Source organism: Eptesicus fuscus, chromosome 11 (assembly GCF_027574615.1).
Source record: "Eptesicus fuscus isolate TK198812 chromosome 11, DD_ASM_mEF_20220401, whole genome shotgun sequence".
NCBI classification, from domain to species: Eukaryota; Metazoa; Chordata; class Mammalia; order Chiroptera; family Vespertilionidae; genus Eptesicus; species Eptesicus fuscus.
Window position 1 is genome coordinate 56,600,188 of NC_072483.1, and position 18,220 is coordinate 56,618,407.

At 37.0% G+C, this 18,220-nt stretch overlaps 1 protein-coding gene and 1 long non-coding RNA gene across 3 annotated transcripts in view; one reads left to right on the forward strand and one right to left on the reverse strand.

The window, feature by feature from the left end:
• The window catches only part of LOC129150719 (uncharacterized), a 37,361-nt gene extending 21,703 nt beyond the window's left edge, over positions 1-15,658 (reverse strand). The window contains exons 1-3 of the long non-coding RNA XR_008557452.1: positions 15,487-15,658; positions 12,854-12,970; positions 8,051-8,108 (exon numbers count right to left, since the gene is read on the reverse strand). This is a non-coding gene — a long non-coding RNA (uncharacterized LOC129150719). The remainder of the gene's footprint in view (positions 1-8,050; positions 8,109-12,853; positions 12,971-15,486) is intronic.
• The window catches only part of PPP1R1C (protein phosphatase 1 regulatory inhibitor subunit 1C), a 113,079-nt gene that overhangs the window by 23,978 nt on the left and 70,881 nt on the right, over positions 1-18,220 (forward strand). The window lies entirely within an intron of this gene.

Consider the following 18,220-nt stretch of genomic DNA (forward strand, 5'->3'; position numbering starts at 1 on the left):
GAGGGCCGACACCCCCCCCCCGTCCCCCCTCCGCCCCCCCCCCATCTCGGGACGGGTGCCAGACACAAGGCTCACAGCTAGAGAGCACCGCTGCGGGGGTGCCAGCCTCTCCAGATCAGGACTGACTGGGCACGAGCCGCGACAGGTGCGGCAGGGCTGGGATGAGCAGCGGGAGCAGCAGGCAGGAGTGGCAGGTGGCGTTGGACTGCTGGTTTTGGCCCAATCCCCACAGGCCATGCCAAGGGACCCCACCAGTGCACAAATTCATGCACCGGGCCTCTAGTATGTATATAAATATAAATGCATATGTATATGTATATATAAATGTATATAATCAAGGTATGTCAATACATTTTTGAATTAATAATTTATATTTTGATGGCAATACAGTTAATAGAGTTCTAATCTAAGTTTGCTTCCAATTTGTTATATTGCTTAGCAGGTTGGTAAACCTTTCTAGGCATTTTGTTTGTTGATAAAATGCAGGAGTGCCCTATCTATTCTCCTGAGGAGATGAGACAGTGTGGGCTTTCAGAGACAAGGCTAAGTCCAAATCAGTCTGGCTAGGGTTTAGATGCTAGGTGAGCATGATAAAGATACTGGAAGTTTGTTCAACAGAACAGATTTAAGGTATGACCAAAATCAGATAGGAGAGAAAGCAAAACCTTTGTACAAATCTGAGATCCAGGGTAAAACGTGTGTGTGTGTGTGTGCGCGCGCGCGCGTATATGTGTGTATTTATGTGTATCTGTGTACGTGTGATAATCATATTCAGGAGATGGAATGAAAGGAGGAAAGAGATTTTATTCATCAATTATACCTAAAAAAATCCTGGGGTGGGGGAGCAATTGACAGAAGAAAAAGGAGGACGGGGAGAGGCCGAAGAGGGGGTGGTGGAAAAGGAAGAGAAAGAGGAGGAAGAGGAGGAGGAGGAGGAGAAGGAGGAGGAGGAGGATGAGGAGGAGGAGGAGGAGGAGGAGGAGGAGGAGGAGGAGGAGGAGGAGGGGGAGCTAAGGTACATCCCTCAAGTAGAAGTTACTTATTGCTTCTTAGTGAATGTCCTGCTTTAGCTGTAGATGGAAAATAAGAACTTTTGTACAAAAACACACTGAAAAGCTATGTAATGTAAGGTAAATATGCCATGTAGAAATTCTTTAGATAAATTCTCAGAGTTGTAACAAACTATTCTTGAATCTTTGACGGAACTATATATCTTAAGCATCATCCAGATTACTTTTTCACTTTGCTGAAATTAGTATCGTCAGAATATTTTTCTTATTTCATTCCAATTTTTTATACTACTTACTACAAAATTCATACAAATTTATTTTTGCTCACTATTTTTACCACATGGCTTTACATTTTCATACAAATTGAAAATGAGTGATGTTAGAATGAGATAGGGTAAAGGTCTTTTCATTGCTGAAATAGTCTGACTCTAGAACAGATTTCAATTAATTCAACTTGATTGTAAGCTTCTGAGAAAGTTTTGTGTTCATAGAGTCTAGTACGGCACTTGCATTTTAGAATGTTAACATTTAAAGATAATGGGATTGAATTTAAATAATTTTTACTTGCTCGTTTATTCAATAAATTAATAGGCTTTGAGCACTGACTACATGTTCTAGGCACTTGGGGATGCAGTGGTGAAGAAAACGAAGTCATTCTTTTGATGCACATGTTCTAATGGGATCTACTGGGAGAGGGAGTCATTAATCACTAAGTTCTTATCTCCAACATGACAGTTTCTGTGCATATGTGTTTTGTCAAATAAGAGAAATGTTACAATGTATGTCTTGCACTATATTTAGCATCATGTATTTCATAGTAGTTTACTACAGAGCATATAGTTTTCATTGAAACTGTCATACTGCAAACCCTTTGTCATCTCAAAATAGATGTGTGATGCTAAAGTTCTACATTTCTGGGATAAATCAACAAAGAGAGGAAAAATCATGCTCTTTTGTTTTGCACTGTAAAACAATGTGCCATTTATATTGATGAATAGTCATTATTCTAAATTAATGTCAGTTAAAAGAACATGGGTATACTTCAAGTTTTTTTTTGAGACTTTATGTCCATTTATGCTAATCGATAATAACCATTTCTATTGATTTTCCTCAAATTCAATCTTTGTGATCCTATCTTCTTAAATATTTAAAGGGGAAAAAAAGAACAGTATTGTGAAAAAAATGACTTCATAGTGTATAGCTCTGGGCTATAATGATGGATCCAAATTAGGCCAAAGTAAAAATATTGAAAATCCAGTTTCTGTGCTAGGTGTGCTGATAAAATATATTGCAAGAATCTGATTTGTGAGCTTATAAACTAGTTTCAGGATATAAGTAAAGGGAACTAGGACAATTACTAGAGGCAACAAACAGAGTAAAGGAGTTATAGTAAGCCAGGTGACTTTTATTATTTAATGAATAATGTCAACAGTAAATGCTGCAAAAGTTCAGTGGAATGAGAACTGTCAGTATATTGGTGATTTAGAGTTGATCTTTTGGAGGCAATAGAGTTTCATTCCAGTCATAGCTTCTGGAAAATCATGGAGGTAGAACATGCTAAGTTAATTGCTCAGGTCAATTGGACTGGAGCAGAAGGTTAATTAACATTGAAAACCAATGAGAACTTAGGTGTGTGGGAGCCAATGAGTGGAGGGACTAGAAGAAGAAATTCTGAACTTGTCTTGCCAAGTGGATATTATTGACATTGTTTGAGCTAGAGCATGATGTGATCAAAAGAAGCTCAGTCTTGCAGCTTATGGTGCTGAATGAACAATGGCAGTAAGGTCAGTTGGAAGACTAATGGGATCGTCTAGGAATGAGTGATAAGGATCTAAACTGGGGAGGGGTGGAGGCAAAATAACGCTTATAAAAGATAAATGTGTGAGGCATTGAGAAAAATGAATCAGTTTATTGCCTGAATCGTTGATTGCCTGAATAGGTATGAGTCGAAGAAGCTAAGAGAGTAAAGCAAGACCCTAAGAATAAGTAATAGAGGAATTGGGAAATTACAACTTGGAAGAGGGAAATAATTTTCTGGTAAAAATTAAGTCAGTTATAAATGTAAAAGTAATGGTTATGTAGCTACCTAATAACACATTAAACAAATTCATATGGTGTATACAAAATATGATCCTGATGTATTATTTTACATTATAGTTATAACCATATTTACACTGTGAAAACATATGTATACACACAAAAAACAACTTCAAAAATAAAACCAAGTGATAGTTCTATTTAAAAATGATATATTTTTTTTAAAGAGTGGAGGTTCATATCATCATAAATGCAACTTAAAGTGACGTAGGTCTTGTCAACCTACAGAAAGAGATATAATCTTATTTATAATAATTGCTAAAGTTCCCTGGTGTGGTAGCTATTACCTGCTAATGTGGGCCTTCCAGCCCGGTACTAAGTGTTTTCCCTAATCAAATATTTTCTTGAATCCCTTGGGTGAAGTATCACATTTTACCATTTCTCACTATTTTTACTGTTCCTTGGGCCCAGCTGCTGCTGCTTTGAATTGTTTCAACCACCAGGCACATCATTTTTCAGGCACAATCCTGGTCCTCTGGGTAATTTAGTGGAACCATGCTTTGGTCAAAAATGTCTCTCTCTTGTCCTGACCAGTTTGGCTCAGTGGATAGAGCATTGGCCTGCGGACTCAAGGGTCCCAGGTTCGATTCTGGTCAAGGGCATGTACCTTGGTTGCAGGCACATACCCAGTGGGGTGTGTGCAGGAGTCAGCTGATCAATGTTTCTCTCTCACCGATGTTTCTAACTCTCTATCCCTCTCCCTTCCACTCTGTAAAAAAAATGTCTCTCTCTCTCTCTTCTTGGTATTAGCCTATTAGTGGGGATGGAAAATGATGAGGAGCGATTTAGTACTGAGTATGGTGGTTTTATGTATAGCTCCTTTTCCCATTTTTTGGATGAGGAATTGAGTTCAGAGAGATTAAGTAATGTAGCAGGCACCATATGACAAATCAGTGGCAGACCTGGAATTCAAACTTAGATCTATCTGACTGCAAAGTCTTAAAACACAGAGTTTTAAAAAATAATTATGACTGTGATGCAGTCTCATAAGATAACATTGAAGTAAACTCTGGGATCAGAGCCATTGTCTTATCAAATTAGTAAGACTTAAACAGGCATCTCTGAACTGAAGCCAAGCTTAGTAACTAATTTGGTGAAGTTTTCTATGAAATAGGCAGAGGCATCTAGATATATTTCTATATCAGCAGCTTAAAATATGAGATACGTTAAATAATTGAGATGCTTAAAAATAAATTCCCTGGAAATATGAGCCTGTTGAAATAGGTTTAAACAAGTTACATAGTTGTTTGATATTTAATATTGAAAACTCATTAGAAGCATAATTAGCTCTCAATTATTGCATGAGATTACTGATAACTGAAGGAAAAATTAAAATGACTATACCTTATATGTATTTAAATGAAAGAAGCATTTTGATTTTGATTTGATAACTTGTTTTAATGTACTTATAAATATTCATACTGTGAGTCATGATAGGAATATCTGAGGTAAGTAGCTTATGTTTTAATTTCCATATTATCATTACATAGAATTAGAGGAAAGGAAATTAGTAACTTAGGTTACAAAACATCATTAGACATTACATAAATTCTGGATTTGAGGGATAAAGAATGTGAAAGAATATGCAACCTGTGCTTTTCTCTTTTTCTCTCTGAGAACCATATAAGGGTTCTTCTTCACTGAGAAGGATCTCTGGGTAAAGTTAACTATGTGAAGAATGCTAACGTAGAATCAGCAGTCCCTTGAGGACCCTCTTGTCCTGAACACTAGCTTGCATGTGTTTCCCTGATAGCCTCATCAGAAACCACAGCTCTTCTCAACTGTAGTTTCTCCTTCTATTCTTGGATTCTTTTTTTCCTCTTTCCCTACGAGTTTTTGCTCCCCATCCTCTCCAGTATCTTTATCCTCTTTCTTTTTTCTGCCTTGTAATATGAATTGGAGCCTATCTCTCAAAAAGAGAAAGAAGCCGACTCATGTCCCGACCTTCACCAAGCCCTCTATAATACTACTTGATTTCTCTCTGGCATTTATGACTCAGCTTTTCTAAGGTTAGCCTGTCCTTGCTTTTAGATTCTCATCAGTCACTCAACCCACTTCATTTTGGCTTTCACTAAACCTCCTCTCTCAAAGGTCACTTTATGGAAACAAACGTCTCCTCTCTGCTTATCTTTCTGGATCTATCAGCTGCTTTTGAAACTGCTAACAATTCCCTTCTTGAAATGCTCTCCACCTTTGGCTTTTGTGATTCCATGCCCTCTTACTCCTTCAGCCAAGGTGACTTCTCAGTATTGTTGTCTAGTGGCTCCTGGTTCCCCCTACCTTCAATGAGTGGTGGTTTTCTAGGGCTCAACTGTCCTTTCCTTACTCAGAACTAGTGTCAACAACTGCACAGCTGTCAGCTACCTCATTATAGTTACTTTGCATCCCTTCAGCATTTATTGATTTAAATTATCTTTAATATTTAGAAGTTTATTTAGAAGCCATTAATATGGCCCAAGTCATCTAACTTTGTCTTGTGAATGAATGTTTGTTATTGGTATAGGAAACATTGTTAGTCATCTTTCTTTGGTATAGAAAACAGTTGTTAGTCATCTTTCTTTGCTTTTTAAAAACTTCTCCTGGAAAGAAGAACAATTTGGCAAAGGAAGCTATTGAAGTAAAGAGGAAGTCAGATAGAGGGGAAATCTCTGAAATATAAAGTATTGGTAAGCTCTAGAAAGTATAAAGAAGATATTTACCCTTTCCCAGAAAAAAAACATAAAGTGGTCATTGCAAACAGTTGGACCACTACTTTTGATATCAGAGCTACTCAAACGGCACATTGTAAAGGATCAATAAATATCTGTAGCCTAAACTGGATGGCTTAGCTGGTTGGAGTGCCATCCTGTAGACTGAAGGATTACAGGTTCAATCCCCGGTCAGGGCACTGATGGGAAGCAACCGATTGATGTTTCTCTCACATCAATGTTTCTCTTTCTCCTTTCCTCTCTCTCTAAAATCAATAAACATATCCTCAGGTGAGGATAAAAATAATTTAAAAAATAATTATTTGAAAATGAGATAGAAATAGCAAAAGGAGGAGAGACCATAGTTGGAAAAGCCATTAACTTAATATCTGTTACAATCAGGATTAGATGACAAACAGACTCTACAATGGGTTGTCAATGAATAACTTGTAAGTAGATGTTTCTTTTAGTCTTGATCTAAATTGCATGTTTTTTAAAGAAATGTTAAGCAAAATTCGTAGTCAGTGTTTAGCTGATTTATGCTATTATTTAAATGAGACAAATAAATTAATTAAAGAAATTCCCACCATATATTGTAGGAAACAAATTGATGAACTATTTTTTGGTTAATAAAAATTTAACATTCATGTCAAATTACAATTTCAATTAAATTCAAAAGGTATTTTGAACCACTGTGCTATGCTCTAGGGGGAAATTAGAAATAAAGCATAACATAAATCTGGATAAAGACAATTTAATGGTACTGTATTACAGACTCTACCTCCTCAGTCCTTCATAATATTTTTAAAGGTAAAACCAGCAAGAAAATGATCAGATAAAAAACCTAGCAGAACCAAAAGTAGCAAAAAGGTAAAATCACATACGATAAATTTTAACAAGCGGTAGCCAAAGAAAGAAATAGATGATTCTTTCTCAACTCAAAAAAGCTCCTTATTTTCATTCTCACTCCCAACCCCAAAAGTAGTACAATATATTCTGTGAATTTTTATTTAAAACCTTCAGTTTTTAGAGACCTTTATTTAGGAGTATCCAATAAAATCTTGGGGGAGAAAATAATACCCTAAATAGTAGAGGCTCTTATCTACCACTATAAATTTTTAGGATTTCAGTTGAAAACCCATTAGAAATCATCATACTCAGGCTTCCATACTTAATGCAAAGAATCAGGGTATCCCTCTGATGAATAATGTACATTGCTAACTGGTAGAGCCAACCCTAATGTAGGAAATTTAATAAGATGTTGAGTAAATGGCAGAGCCAATACCAATGAGCTATCTCTCACCATCCCTCCCCTATTAAATCCTTAGGTTATGCAAAAGTGGACAGAAAAATACCAATTCCTCAATTTTAAGGTGGCAAGAAGGTAAATAATTCAACTACAAAGTGGAAATTGTATCAAGAATAATTCATAGTTTATCATATAAAAAAGAAATAGAATGGCAATTTTGTGAACATAACACAGAGAAAAAAGTAAACACCACACAATGCAGCTTGCTAAATACTGATAAAGAAGTCAGTATGGAAGAACATATGACATAAGGGACAGAAAAAAAATTACTTACCAGTACCTCTGATGCAAAAATACATTAACATTAGTAACATTAATATTATGGCCCCATAACTACAACTTGAGATGATGAGAGGGAATAAAGTAAATGGGAGACTGTAGGCCAAAATGACACCACTATAGAATTTATGAATAAATTACAAACAGAAATAAATCATAATAGACACACTAAAAGTAGAATAACTGATATAAAAGATAATTAGGATTAATGCAGAGGGAAAAGAGATTGAAGCAATTAAAAAAACATAGAGAGGGCAAATAATCCAATTAAGAATAATTGGTCTCCCTTCCCTCCACCAAAGGAAAACAAAGAAACAAAAAAAGAAACCCAAGGAGATATATGTACTACTACATGTAATACTTTAAACAATAAAAAAATATTTAAAAAAAGAAACCCAAAATTATAGTAGTGAATTTTTAGTTATAATAATGGAAAAATGACTGAAGATTGAAAGAGCATCTGATGAGCCAATTCAAGCTTGTGTAGTGTGACTAAGATAAAAAAATATTAATATTAAGTTATTAAAAGTAAATAATAAATTATTTTTCAAATGTGCAGACATAAATTGCTCTTTTCCACAACACTAAATTACAGAAGACAGTAGGGGCCATATTTACATAGTTCTAAAGGAAAGTGTAACCCAATATAGTTAAATTAGCCAAATTACCTCAAAGTGTGGGCATTCTCAAATATGCAAGCATTCAGAAGAGTTTCCATGAGGTATGCTAAAACAAACAAACAAACAAATAAAAATGGTACTTAGCTAACCCAAAGGGAAATTCAAATGAAAAATATTCAGGATGAAGAAACTGTTTTACATTGTGAGTATCTTACAATAGTCTTACAATTAAGGCTAAATCATTATGTTTTAGAAGTTAACAGGAATATTATAAATCTTGACTATAAAAATTAGAACCCCAAAATTCAGAACTTAAGGAAGAAGTCTGATGAAAGATAAAAGTACTAGTTTCTTTATTTTTCATAGTATAGTCAGTTAAAAATAACTAGAAATATTAGTTAAAATAATGTTTTTATTATTGTTTCCCCCTATAATATTAGAGCTATCTTTAAAGTGTTACCTCTTTGGTAAAAAAAATTTTTTTTGAACCTTATCAACTTCTAAAATTTTATCTTAAAATCTATTCCTCCCATTTCATTTGAAGAAATATCAGAGTACTTTTTTAAAACTAGAAAACTGTCAAGCATGTACTGATGACTTCCAAATTTGTGTCTTGAGACAAAAATATTGCCTGATCTTTTATGTTTATGTTTAAAAAATTGTCTGGACATTTTATTTTTGATGTCCCAGAGGCATAGCAAACTTAATATGACAAAAAGTAAAAATACCACTTTCTTTTATTTCCCTAAATCTTCCTCTTTTCATGTATTCTTTAACATTTATCCAAATCCCAATTACTGTCAATTTCATCTCCTAAATATTCCTCAAATGCAGCCCACATCTCCATAGCTTCTACCGTTTCTTAACTTGGGCCCTTATCACCTCCATTCTTTTGCAATTGTGCCAACTTTAATTTTCTCTTCTTTTCCAACAGAGTGATATTCCTAAAATACACATCTGACCAGACCCATGCCCTACTTAAACACTTAAAAATTCTCCCATCAAATGCAGAAAAAGTTCCAAGTTCTTTTGCATGACATTAAAGGCTCCTTATGATGAGAACTCTGCTGATATTTTCATTCTCATCCCTGCTCAAAACCATTCTGAACTGCCTACAATTCTACAAATGTGGCCTTTTATTCCTACTGTTCTCTATTCCCGAAGGGCTCACTCTTCTGATCTTTTGTCAAGATTCAGATTTGGAATCAAGAAGCTTTTTTTTTTTTTTTTTCACTCCAAGCTAGAGTATGTGTCTTTTTAAGATGTGTGTTTTTGACAATGTGTACACATCATAATATACTTAATCATTGATGTTTTCATGCAATGAAACATTTTTGAGTGCCTACTGAGTCTAGGAAACTGTCCTAGTTGGGATAGAGGCAAAGTCCTTTCCCTTATAGGGTGGGCTATTTAGGAGCAGATGACAAGTATTAAATACATCAGTACCAAAATAATTAATTAAAAAATCATAATAAATGCTATAGAGTATTAAGAAGTGCCACCAGAGTATATAACAAGACATAGGTGTAATCTTGTCTAGAGAGTCAAAAGGGCCTTCTTCATGGGGTTAATATTTGAAGTGTAAAGTGGGAGTGATATAGAGTGCAAAGTTTTTTAAGTAGAAGAAAGAACATGTTAAAAGGCCCAGATTGGGAAATAGAATAGTTCTTTGTGAGGAAAAGTGTCATGAAATTGAGTGTTCACCATGTGCTGAAAGTATTTCTCCACAGATGGACTATGTTTTGGCAGGACTGGTCTGATTGATCTTTTTTATTTTTTTTTAAATTTTCAAAGCAACTTCACTGTACTTTATTTATATAAAACCATTCATCAAAAGAGCATTAAGTTTAATGCTTACATATGTAAATCACGAATCATTTGTTATTAAAATAAGTTCCACATTGTAGATAATTGTTATTACCTGTCAAACTTATAATGTTAGTGAATTTTTTTTAAATTTCTTTATTGATTAAGGTGTCACATATTTGTCCTTATCCCCCCATTCCCATCCCACACCCCTCTCCACGGATGCCCCAACCCCCTGTTGAACTTAACCATTGGTTAGGCTCATATGCATGCACACAAGTCCTTTGGTTGATCTCTCCCCCCTCCCCCCACCCTCCCCTATCATCCCTCTGAGGCCCAATAGTCCGATCAGTGCCTCCTTGTTTCTGGTTCTGTTCTTGTTCATCAGTCTATGTTGTTCATCATTTCCCCTAGATGAGCGAGATCATGTGTCACTAGAGATATACTTACAAGAACTGAATGTGAGATGAGCAATAATAGTTATGCTGACAGGCAAATGAATCAGTCTGTAGTGAGTTTCTTTCTGGACCAACAGTTCTTTTGAGACCCAATTTCAATGTCCACCAGTTCCTTATGTGTACATGTTGGCACTGACCCCTCAGCTCTGGATGGTGGACAAATGGTGGTAATGGAGGTCCGACTCCCTCTGGTTTGGTCTCGGCCGGACCCAGGGGCACGTGGCCTCACCCAGACCCAGGGGGTGCGTGGCCTCACCCGGGCCCGGGACCCAGCCTCACCCGGATCCAGGGGCACACGGCCTCACCCGGACCCAGGATCCGGCTTCACCCGTACCCAGGGGCGCGAGGCCTCACCCGTACCCAGGGGCGCGAGGCCTCACCCGGACCCAGGGGCGCATGGCCTCTCCCAGACCCAGGGGCGTGTGGCCTCATCCGGACCTAGGTGCGCGCGGCCTCACCAGGACCCGGGACCCAGCCTCACCCGGATCCAGGGGCACACGGCCTCACCCGGACCCGGGATCTAGCTTCACCCGGACCCAGGGGCGCGTGGCCTCACCCGGACCCAGGGGCGCACGGCCTCACCCGGACCCGGGACCCAGCCTCACCCGAATCCAGGGGCACAGGGCCTCGCCCGGACCCAGGATTCAGCTTCACCCGGACCCAGGGGCACATGGCCTCACCCGGACCAAGGGGCGCGTGGCCTCACCCGGGCCCGGGACCCAGCCTCACCCGGATCCAGGGGCACACGGCCTCACCCGGACCCAGGATCCGGCTTCACCCGGACCCAGGGGCACGTGGCCTCACTGATTGATCTTTTAATCATGTATACTTATTAGACTACTTTAATTATATGCAATAAACACCAGTTCTGGCAATTTAAATAAAACTGTTACATTGGAAGATTATAAGGAAGTCACAGACGTGATGGACATGCCAATGGATGGGCAGGATTCAAGTAGATCCTTAGGACTAGAAGGCAAATTGTAATCATTCCACATTTATCTAAAGAGAAAAGACATAATTCCTCAAAATTTACCAGGTTGCTGATGGAAAAGAAAAGGAGATTGTAGGCCCCCAGAATCAGTAAATGCTCACAACACTTACCATGGTCCTTGACCCATATTAGGAATGTAATTAAAGTTCGTTGTATGATGTGTCCTCCCATGGCCCCTTATGTACTTTAACATATAAATTATCGCACTATATTGTGATGTTTTGGTCTGTGTCTTCTTGAGAAAAAGGACTGCACTGGATTTCATTTCGTACCTAGCCCAGTGCCTGGCACCTAGTTGTTGCTCAATAAACACTTGGAGGGCGAATGAGAAGTAACTGTATGCTCAGGTACCAGTTTGTTAGCTTAGTGGTCTGACTGAGAATGAGGGCTCTTCATCATTACATCACGTCGCTTCTTCCCATTCCTAGCATGGAGCAGAGTACCTGATTCATAAAGTTTATTGCATGAATGAATGAATGAAGAAATGGTTGTTATGATATCAGCTTTAATAACTGTTTAACTTTCTCTCTCTCTCTCTCTCTCTCTTTTATTGTTGGCTGTATTGCAGATGTCTCCCACTTTCCCCCCCTTTTACCTGCCTCCAGTCTTCACACCCCTATTGTCTGTGTTCATGGTTTATGCATAAGTTCTTTGGTTTATCTCTCCTCGTCCCCCCACTCCCACATCAGGGTATGTCAGTCTGTTCCATGCCTCCATGCTTCGGGTCTTATTTTGCTGGTCAATTCATTTTCTTCATTAGATTCCACAAATAAGTGAGATCATGTTTTCACTTAGCATAATAGTCTCCAGGTCCCTCCATGCTGTCTCAAAGGGTAAGGGATCCCTCATTTTTACAGCTGCATAGTATTACATTGTGTAAATGTACTACAGCTTTGTATCCACTCATCTACTGCTGGGCACTTGGGTTATTTCCAAATCTTAACTATTGTAAACAACGCTGCCATGAACAAAAGGGTACATATATTCTTTCTGATTGGTGTTTCGTTCTTTTTAGGACATATTCCCAGAAGTGGGATCACTGGGTTAAATGGCAGTTCCATATTAACTTTTTTGAGGAAACTCCATACTATTTTCCATAGTGGCTGCACCAGTCTGCATTCCCACCAGCAGTGAACTAGTGTTCCCTTTTCTCCACCTCCTTGCCAGCAAGTGTTGAATAATTGCTCAACTTATTCTTATTTTTGAAGAATAAGCTTCTAACTAATCATGTATTTGCCTTAGTTATAAGAATAATTGCCATGAGAAATTAAATATAATTTTTTTCTGCATAGAGCTTATTTCTTGGCATTTTGATTGCCAACTCTAAATACCCTAGGGGGAAAAAGAAGTGACATTTGTTTCTGACTAGTCCCATCATGGTTTACTATGGAGACCTATGCTGTACTCACTCACTTCACTGTGCTTTTCAATACATCTTTATTTGCTTGTTCCTATACAAGAAGTGTGACTAAATAGTGGAAGGAAAAATATTCTCCAAAACAAGTCCTTTCAAGAAAAAGAGTTAGATGGCTGGCGCTACAAATTCAATGCAATTTGGCTTAAATATTATTTGGTAACACAAAAGCCTCTTACCTCTCTTATAGTCTTTGTAACTCTAGACAATTTCTCCTCTTAAGGACTCAATAGGTTTGTTCAAACCCTGTTTTTCAAACCCAGATTTCACCATTCACTGTTTGTCTCTTTTATTGCCTGTAAATTGAAAACAGTGAAAAAACTCAATAGTAGTTGAAAGGATTAAATAGGAAAGCAAATATTAAAAGGTTTAGCACAGTTCTGATGCAAAATAAATACTCATTAAATAGTAGTTATTAGATTATTTATTATTATACACTGCTTATTTCCATATGCATATTTGAAATTCACAAATATTTTAAAGATGAAGTTACTACACAGGCATACTAATACTTAATTCTGCTTCTCAGTATAAATATAATTTTTAGTATTTGGACAGTTGTAATAATCAACTAGTTAGAACATACTTATCTAGGAGATGATCCTTAAGATGTTTATATTCATTCCACTATCAACATTTTTAGTTCTAAATTATTGAGAATAAAGACAATTTAATAATTATAACTTACACTGCTTGGCAAAGTATTTGACATAGACTCATAATGTATATTATCAAAACATTGCTTTAAAAGGACTACTACTGTGTGTGTGTGTGTGTGTGTGTGTGTGTGTGTGTGTGTGTGTGTAGTATTAAATGACATTCATAAGTACATACATTTATAAGTTGCATTTTCAAGGTAAATTCACCAGAGGCTTGGATTTTCATCTTATCATTCTGTTATAGTAGCTGCTTTAATAAGAATAAAGTCTTACATGCTTCTTTTTCAGAAACAACATAAAGATGAAAGAAGAAGCATATAGCAACACATATATTTCAAAGAGTTTTGTGGATTTGTAAGAATTATGTCAGAGAGGCTAAATGGCAGAACAAGTTGAGGATTAAAAATAAAACACTTTGAAGCATACACATGAAATAGCTTTTAGTTCCTTTAGGAGCAAGAAATAAAGTGTATCCCAGTTGTTTTGTTCAGATGCTGTATTCTTAACTTAAAATAGAAAGCAAACAAAGACAGAGGTCTTTAACTTTTATATTTCTTTCATCTCTTTGTACAAGGCAAATTCTCCAAGGGAGAATGTACTGTGAGCATTGTTAAAAGAGACTTGGAGATAAGTTTACAATAACATTAAGAAAGCTTTTTGTCACTTTAAGTGCAGGTTCCCAGGCTCAGAAAAAAAAGTATATCACAAGATAATAAAATAACAGCAATTATGATCAAAGAGCTATGGAAATCAACATTTAAAGATACAAGTAAAATAAGTGAGGTGCCAGAAGACTGTGGGGAGTCCTGAGGTTTATGGTTGAGAAAACACTGGAGTTTAGAAACTGTGAAATGTTAATTTGAACTTGAAGCAATATCTATTACAGACTTCTGAGTAATCTAAAATGTTGAGTCTTAGGAACAAAGGAGGTTCATAAAAATAAATCATGTCCCCACAATTTTATTTCTACTATTTTATTAGATTATTACATTGATTGATCAAGGGAAAGGGGAATGCTGAAATCATATGTATATCAATAAGATATTTGGCAAATAACTCCTGATATTCATATATATAGGATGGAAAATAATTGGTTTATAATGCATTATGACAATTCATAATTTTTAAACTAAAGATCAGTCAATATATATCGGCCTGGAGTAAACTATCCTAGTGATTTGCCTCTGGTTGAGCCATTTTGTTTGATAGTTTTAATTAATAACTCTAAATTAAGTCTTGCTAATGCTCCAAAGCTGGAAATATACTTGTAGGCTTTGGATGGCAGAATCAAGGTCAAAGACATCCTGACAAGGTATTTAGATGTGGTGAAAGCCTTCAAGATTAAAGATATTAAAGAAGAATGCAACATCCTGTATTTAACTACTTAAGGTCAAATACACAAAGAAGAAAGAAAAAGAGTTTATGTGAATTAAATCCATGGATTTAAAGGTACAATAGATTGTATGAGCCTATCATGTATGGCAGCTAATGTAGTGATTTGCAACATTAAGAGAATTATGATATACCCTCACTTGGAATATAGAGCTTAGTTCTAAAAATTAGCTTTTCAGAGGGTCAGCAACTGAGTGATGTTTAAGAGAAAGAATGGACAGGACTTGGAGACTGGTTATGGGACAGGAATGACAGAGGAGAAAGGAGTCAAATATTTGATTTGATTTTTTTTTTTTTTTTTTTTTGGCTTTCTCTCTCTTCCACTTACCTGTCAGCATACACACAACATTTTACTTATGTTTAATTGGACTATGTAATTATATTCACTGAAAAGGAATTTCTGGACTAGAATAAAAATATATACTCATTTTCTTTCTACAAGTGTAGTGAAATTTCAATGAAAAATATAAATGAATATTTCTTGATCTTTAAGACTAAGTATGTACTAGTCCATGTCACAGACAAAATGCTAAATATAAATAACTTAGTTTGGATTCTCTGGAGTACAGAGCCTGGGAAAAGGATTTGGATGAAAGTACTTTATCTGAAATATAATCCCAGTAAACAAGAATGAGTGATACAGGGGGGAAAAGGAAGAAGGAAAAGGCATTATCCAGGTCATTGCTGTGGAATGGAGAGCCAATGTGTTGGGATCTCTTGAGAAGCACATAGGAGTAGAATGCCTTTCTAAAGCTGCCTACCTGAAAAACAAGAAACCGGAGCTGGTATCCACTGTGTTGACTCCCCCAGGGCTTACACATTACCCGCCAGGAGCATTAACTGACCAGCAGTTGGTTCTCTGAGAGCCAGAGTGCGCCCTGGGGAGAAGAGGGAAGATGAATGTGACATGCCTCTTGGAGGTGGGATGCCGAGAACAAGAGCATTCTAGTCCATTACTACAGCAACAGCATTAGAATGTCTTGTGCCTTGATTGGGAATGTTACACTCAGTTCTGTACACCAGCATTTAAGAGGGTGCTTCACATGGTGAAAACAAATAGGTTACATAAACTATGGAAGCCAAGTCACATGAAAAAACACTAAGGAAGGTGAAGGTATTCCCTTTAAGCAGAGATCAGGGGGAAAAGATAGGTTCAGCAGCTGGAGATGAGTCTGAGCTTCTCTGAAACTTGACTGCAGCCATGACTGAAACCAGGGATGGGCTGATGTGATGAGATGCGGTACATCTGAAGCATCTGGTACAGTGATCAATTTTTGAGGAAAAACCTTAGCAAGAATATGTATGTTAACTTTCCTTTTAACCTAAAAATTATGTATGCTACTCCAAATAATGAGCCACTAGAGAAGTCAAAGGAAGAATTTACTGATAAAGGATGACTGCCGAATATTAGAAGGGCAAAGGAACACAGAAATCAGCATTTGTTCAATTCAGTACTTATAGTCATTATATTTAGATGAGGGCAAAATACATTTGGTTAACCATTCATATTTAAGTTCATGCGACTGGAAGTAAATTTGATCCATCTGTTCCTGAATTACTTTCTTAAACCACCAACATTTTGTTTTACAAGAATTGATTTCCAAGAGTCTTATGATATCCCAGCTTCCTGCCAAACCTGCTAAAAAAAAGCCTGAAAAATGGTTATTGTACCAAACCTCCTCAAATGTACTGTTGCTTTAAAAATTGAAATAAGCAAGAAAACCAGCAAAAGAATTCTGATTTATCTGCTAAAATGCCATACATGTTGAAATAAAGCATAAAACATAAAATAAGAAGGAAGACCTACACAGTATCTATTTTTACTATATAAATATACCCAGATGTGGTATAATGCAAGCAATCTCTCTAGATAGCACATGTGCCACGTTTTTAATGTGGAGTGGATGGCCCAGGACAAATTCATACCCACTCTGAAGAATGACTTAAGTCATAAGATTACCAATAAAGTTTCCCCCATCTTCCTCTTGGCTAATTTTTTTGGTTACTTATAGGCTTCTTTTCCTCAACCTAACGGCTGCTGTCACTCAGGGCTGCCACCTAGGCCTTCTGCTTCTCTAGTGCCCCCCTCTTCCTAGGCATTACCTTTCCCAGGGCATCACTGACCACCTGGAGGCTGATGACTCCCAGTCCTGGTCTTCAGCTCTGCGTTCACTTCTGAGAGTGACTGTTTATGATCTCTTCCTGCTTGGATTGTCAATAAGGACCTCAAAGTAAGCATTTCCATGAGTGCTCATATTATGAGCCAGAAACTTGACATAATCTTTGACTCCCTTCTTCTTTGTCACTCCTGTCCCACAGCCAGGCTCCAGGTCCTGTGCATTCTTTTCCTTAAGCATCGCTCTAACTTGGTTCAAATGATCATTTTCCAGCACCTGAATTACTGCAGTATCTTCCTAAGTGAACTACTTATACCCAGGGATGGTCTCCTCCGATCAATGCTCAACACGACTGTCAGAACAGTCTTTGTATAAGAGGAATCTGATCGTTTCTTCTGGCTTAAAACATGTCAGTGCTTTCCCAACACGTTTAGAATAAAATTCAAACTTCTTAATAAAGTCACAAAGCCCCAAATGAACCAGCTCCTTATTAAGTCTTTATCTTCTTCTCTCTGAATTCACCCCTGGCATATTATGGTCCAAATATTTAAATTATGCTTCAATTTCTAAAACGATTTCTTCTGATGAAAATCTCTTCAACTGTCCTGTCCCATCAACTGCCCTTAGTCCATCTACCTTTGTTGGCCATGTCAGCTTAGGTATCCTTTTCCCCAGGTTCCTTCCTGTCTGCCAAGGCTAAGCTAGCTGCCTTTGGCATGTACTTCTACCTCGCTTTGTGCTTCCTCTGTTACAGACATGATTTATTACACTGCAGTGTGGTTGTTTCTTTAACTGACTGTCTCTTTCAAAGAGTTTAAACTCCCTAGGAGGGTGGGATCCAAGCTCCTAGCAGCATGCCCAGTACATATTATACAATTGATACATTATTGTTATGATACTAGATGCATTTTAGTTCCATGGTGTCAGCCTTGTATACAAAACACAGGCAACCATAGTTGCTTACTTATAAACTGCATTGAAATATGTTTTTATTCCATTTTCTTCTTGTATCACCATTCATAAGAAAAAAAATTAAATTTTGAGGCTTATACAAATATAGAGCTCTATTTTTCCTCCTGACATATACACATGTATAACTTTTTTCTATTTTCCTGTCAAATATATTGTTGCTGCACATATGGGCTAATTTCTGATTACAGTACTTTGTCTTTTAATAGTTCTTCCACATAGCTACTATAAATAATCACTGCCTTCAGAACACACTGTGCAACCCTCAAGTAAATTTCATTTGAGACAAGAAAATTGGGAAGGTTATGATTTCCAAGACAGATAAAGTACCAAGAGATGGAAAGGGAACCTGATTCCACAGATATTTAATCCTTCATTCTTGAAAACAGAATGAATTAAGCATCATTTT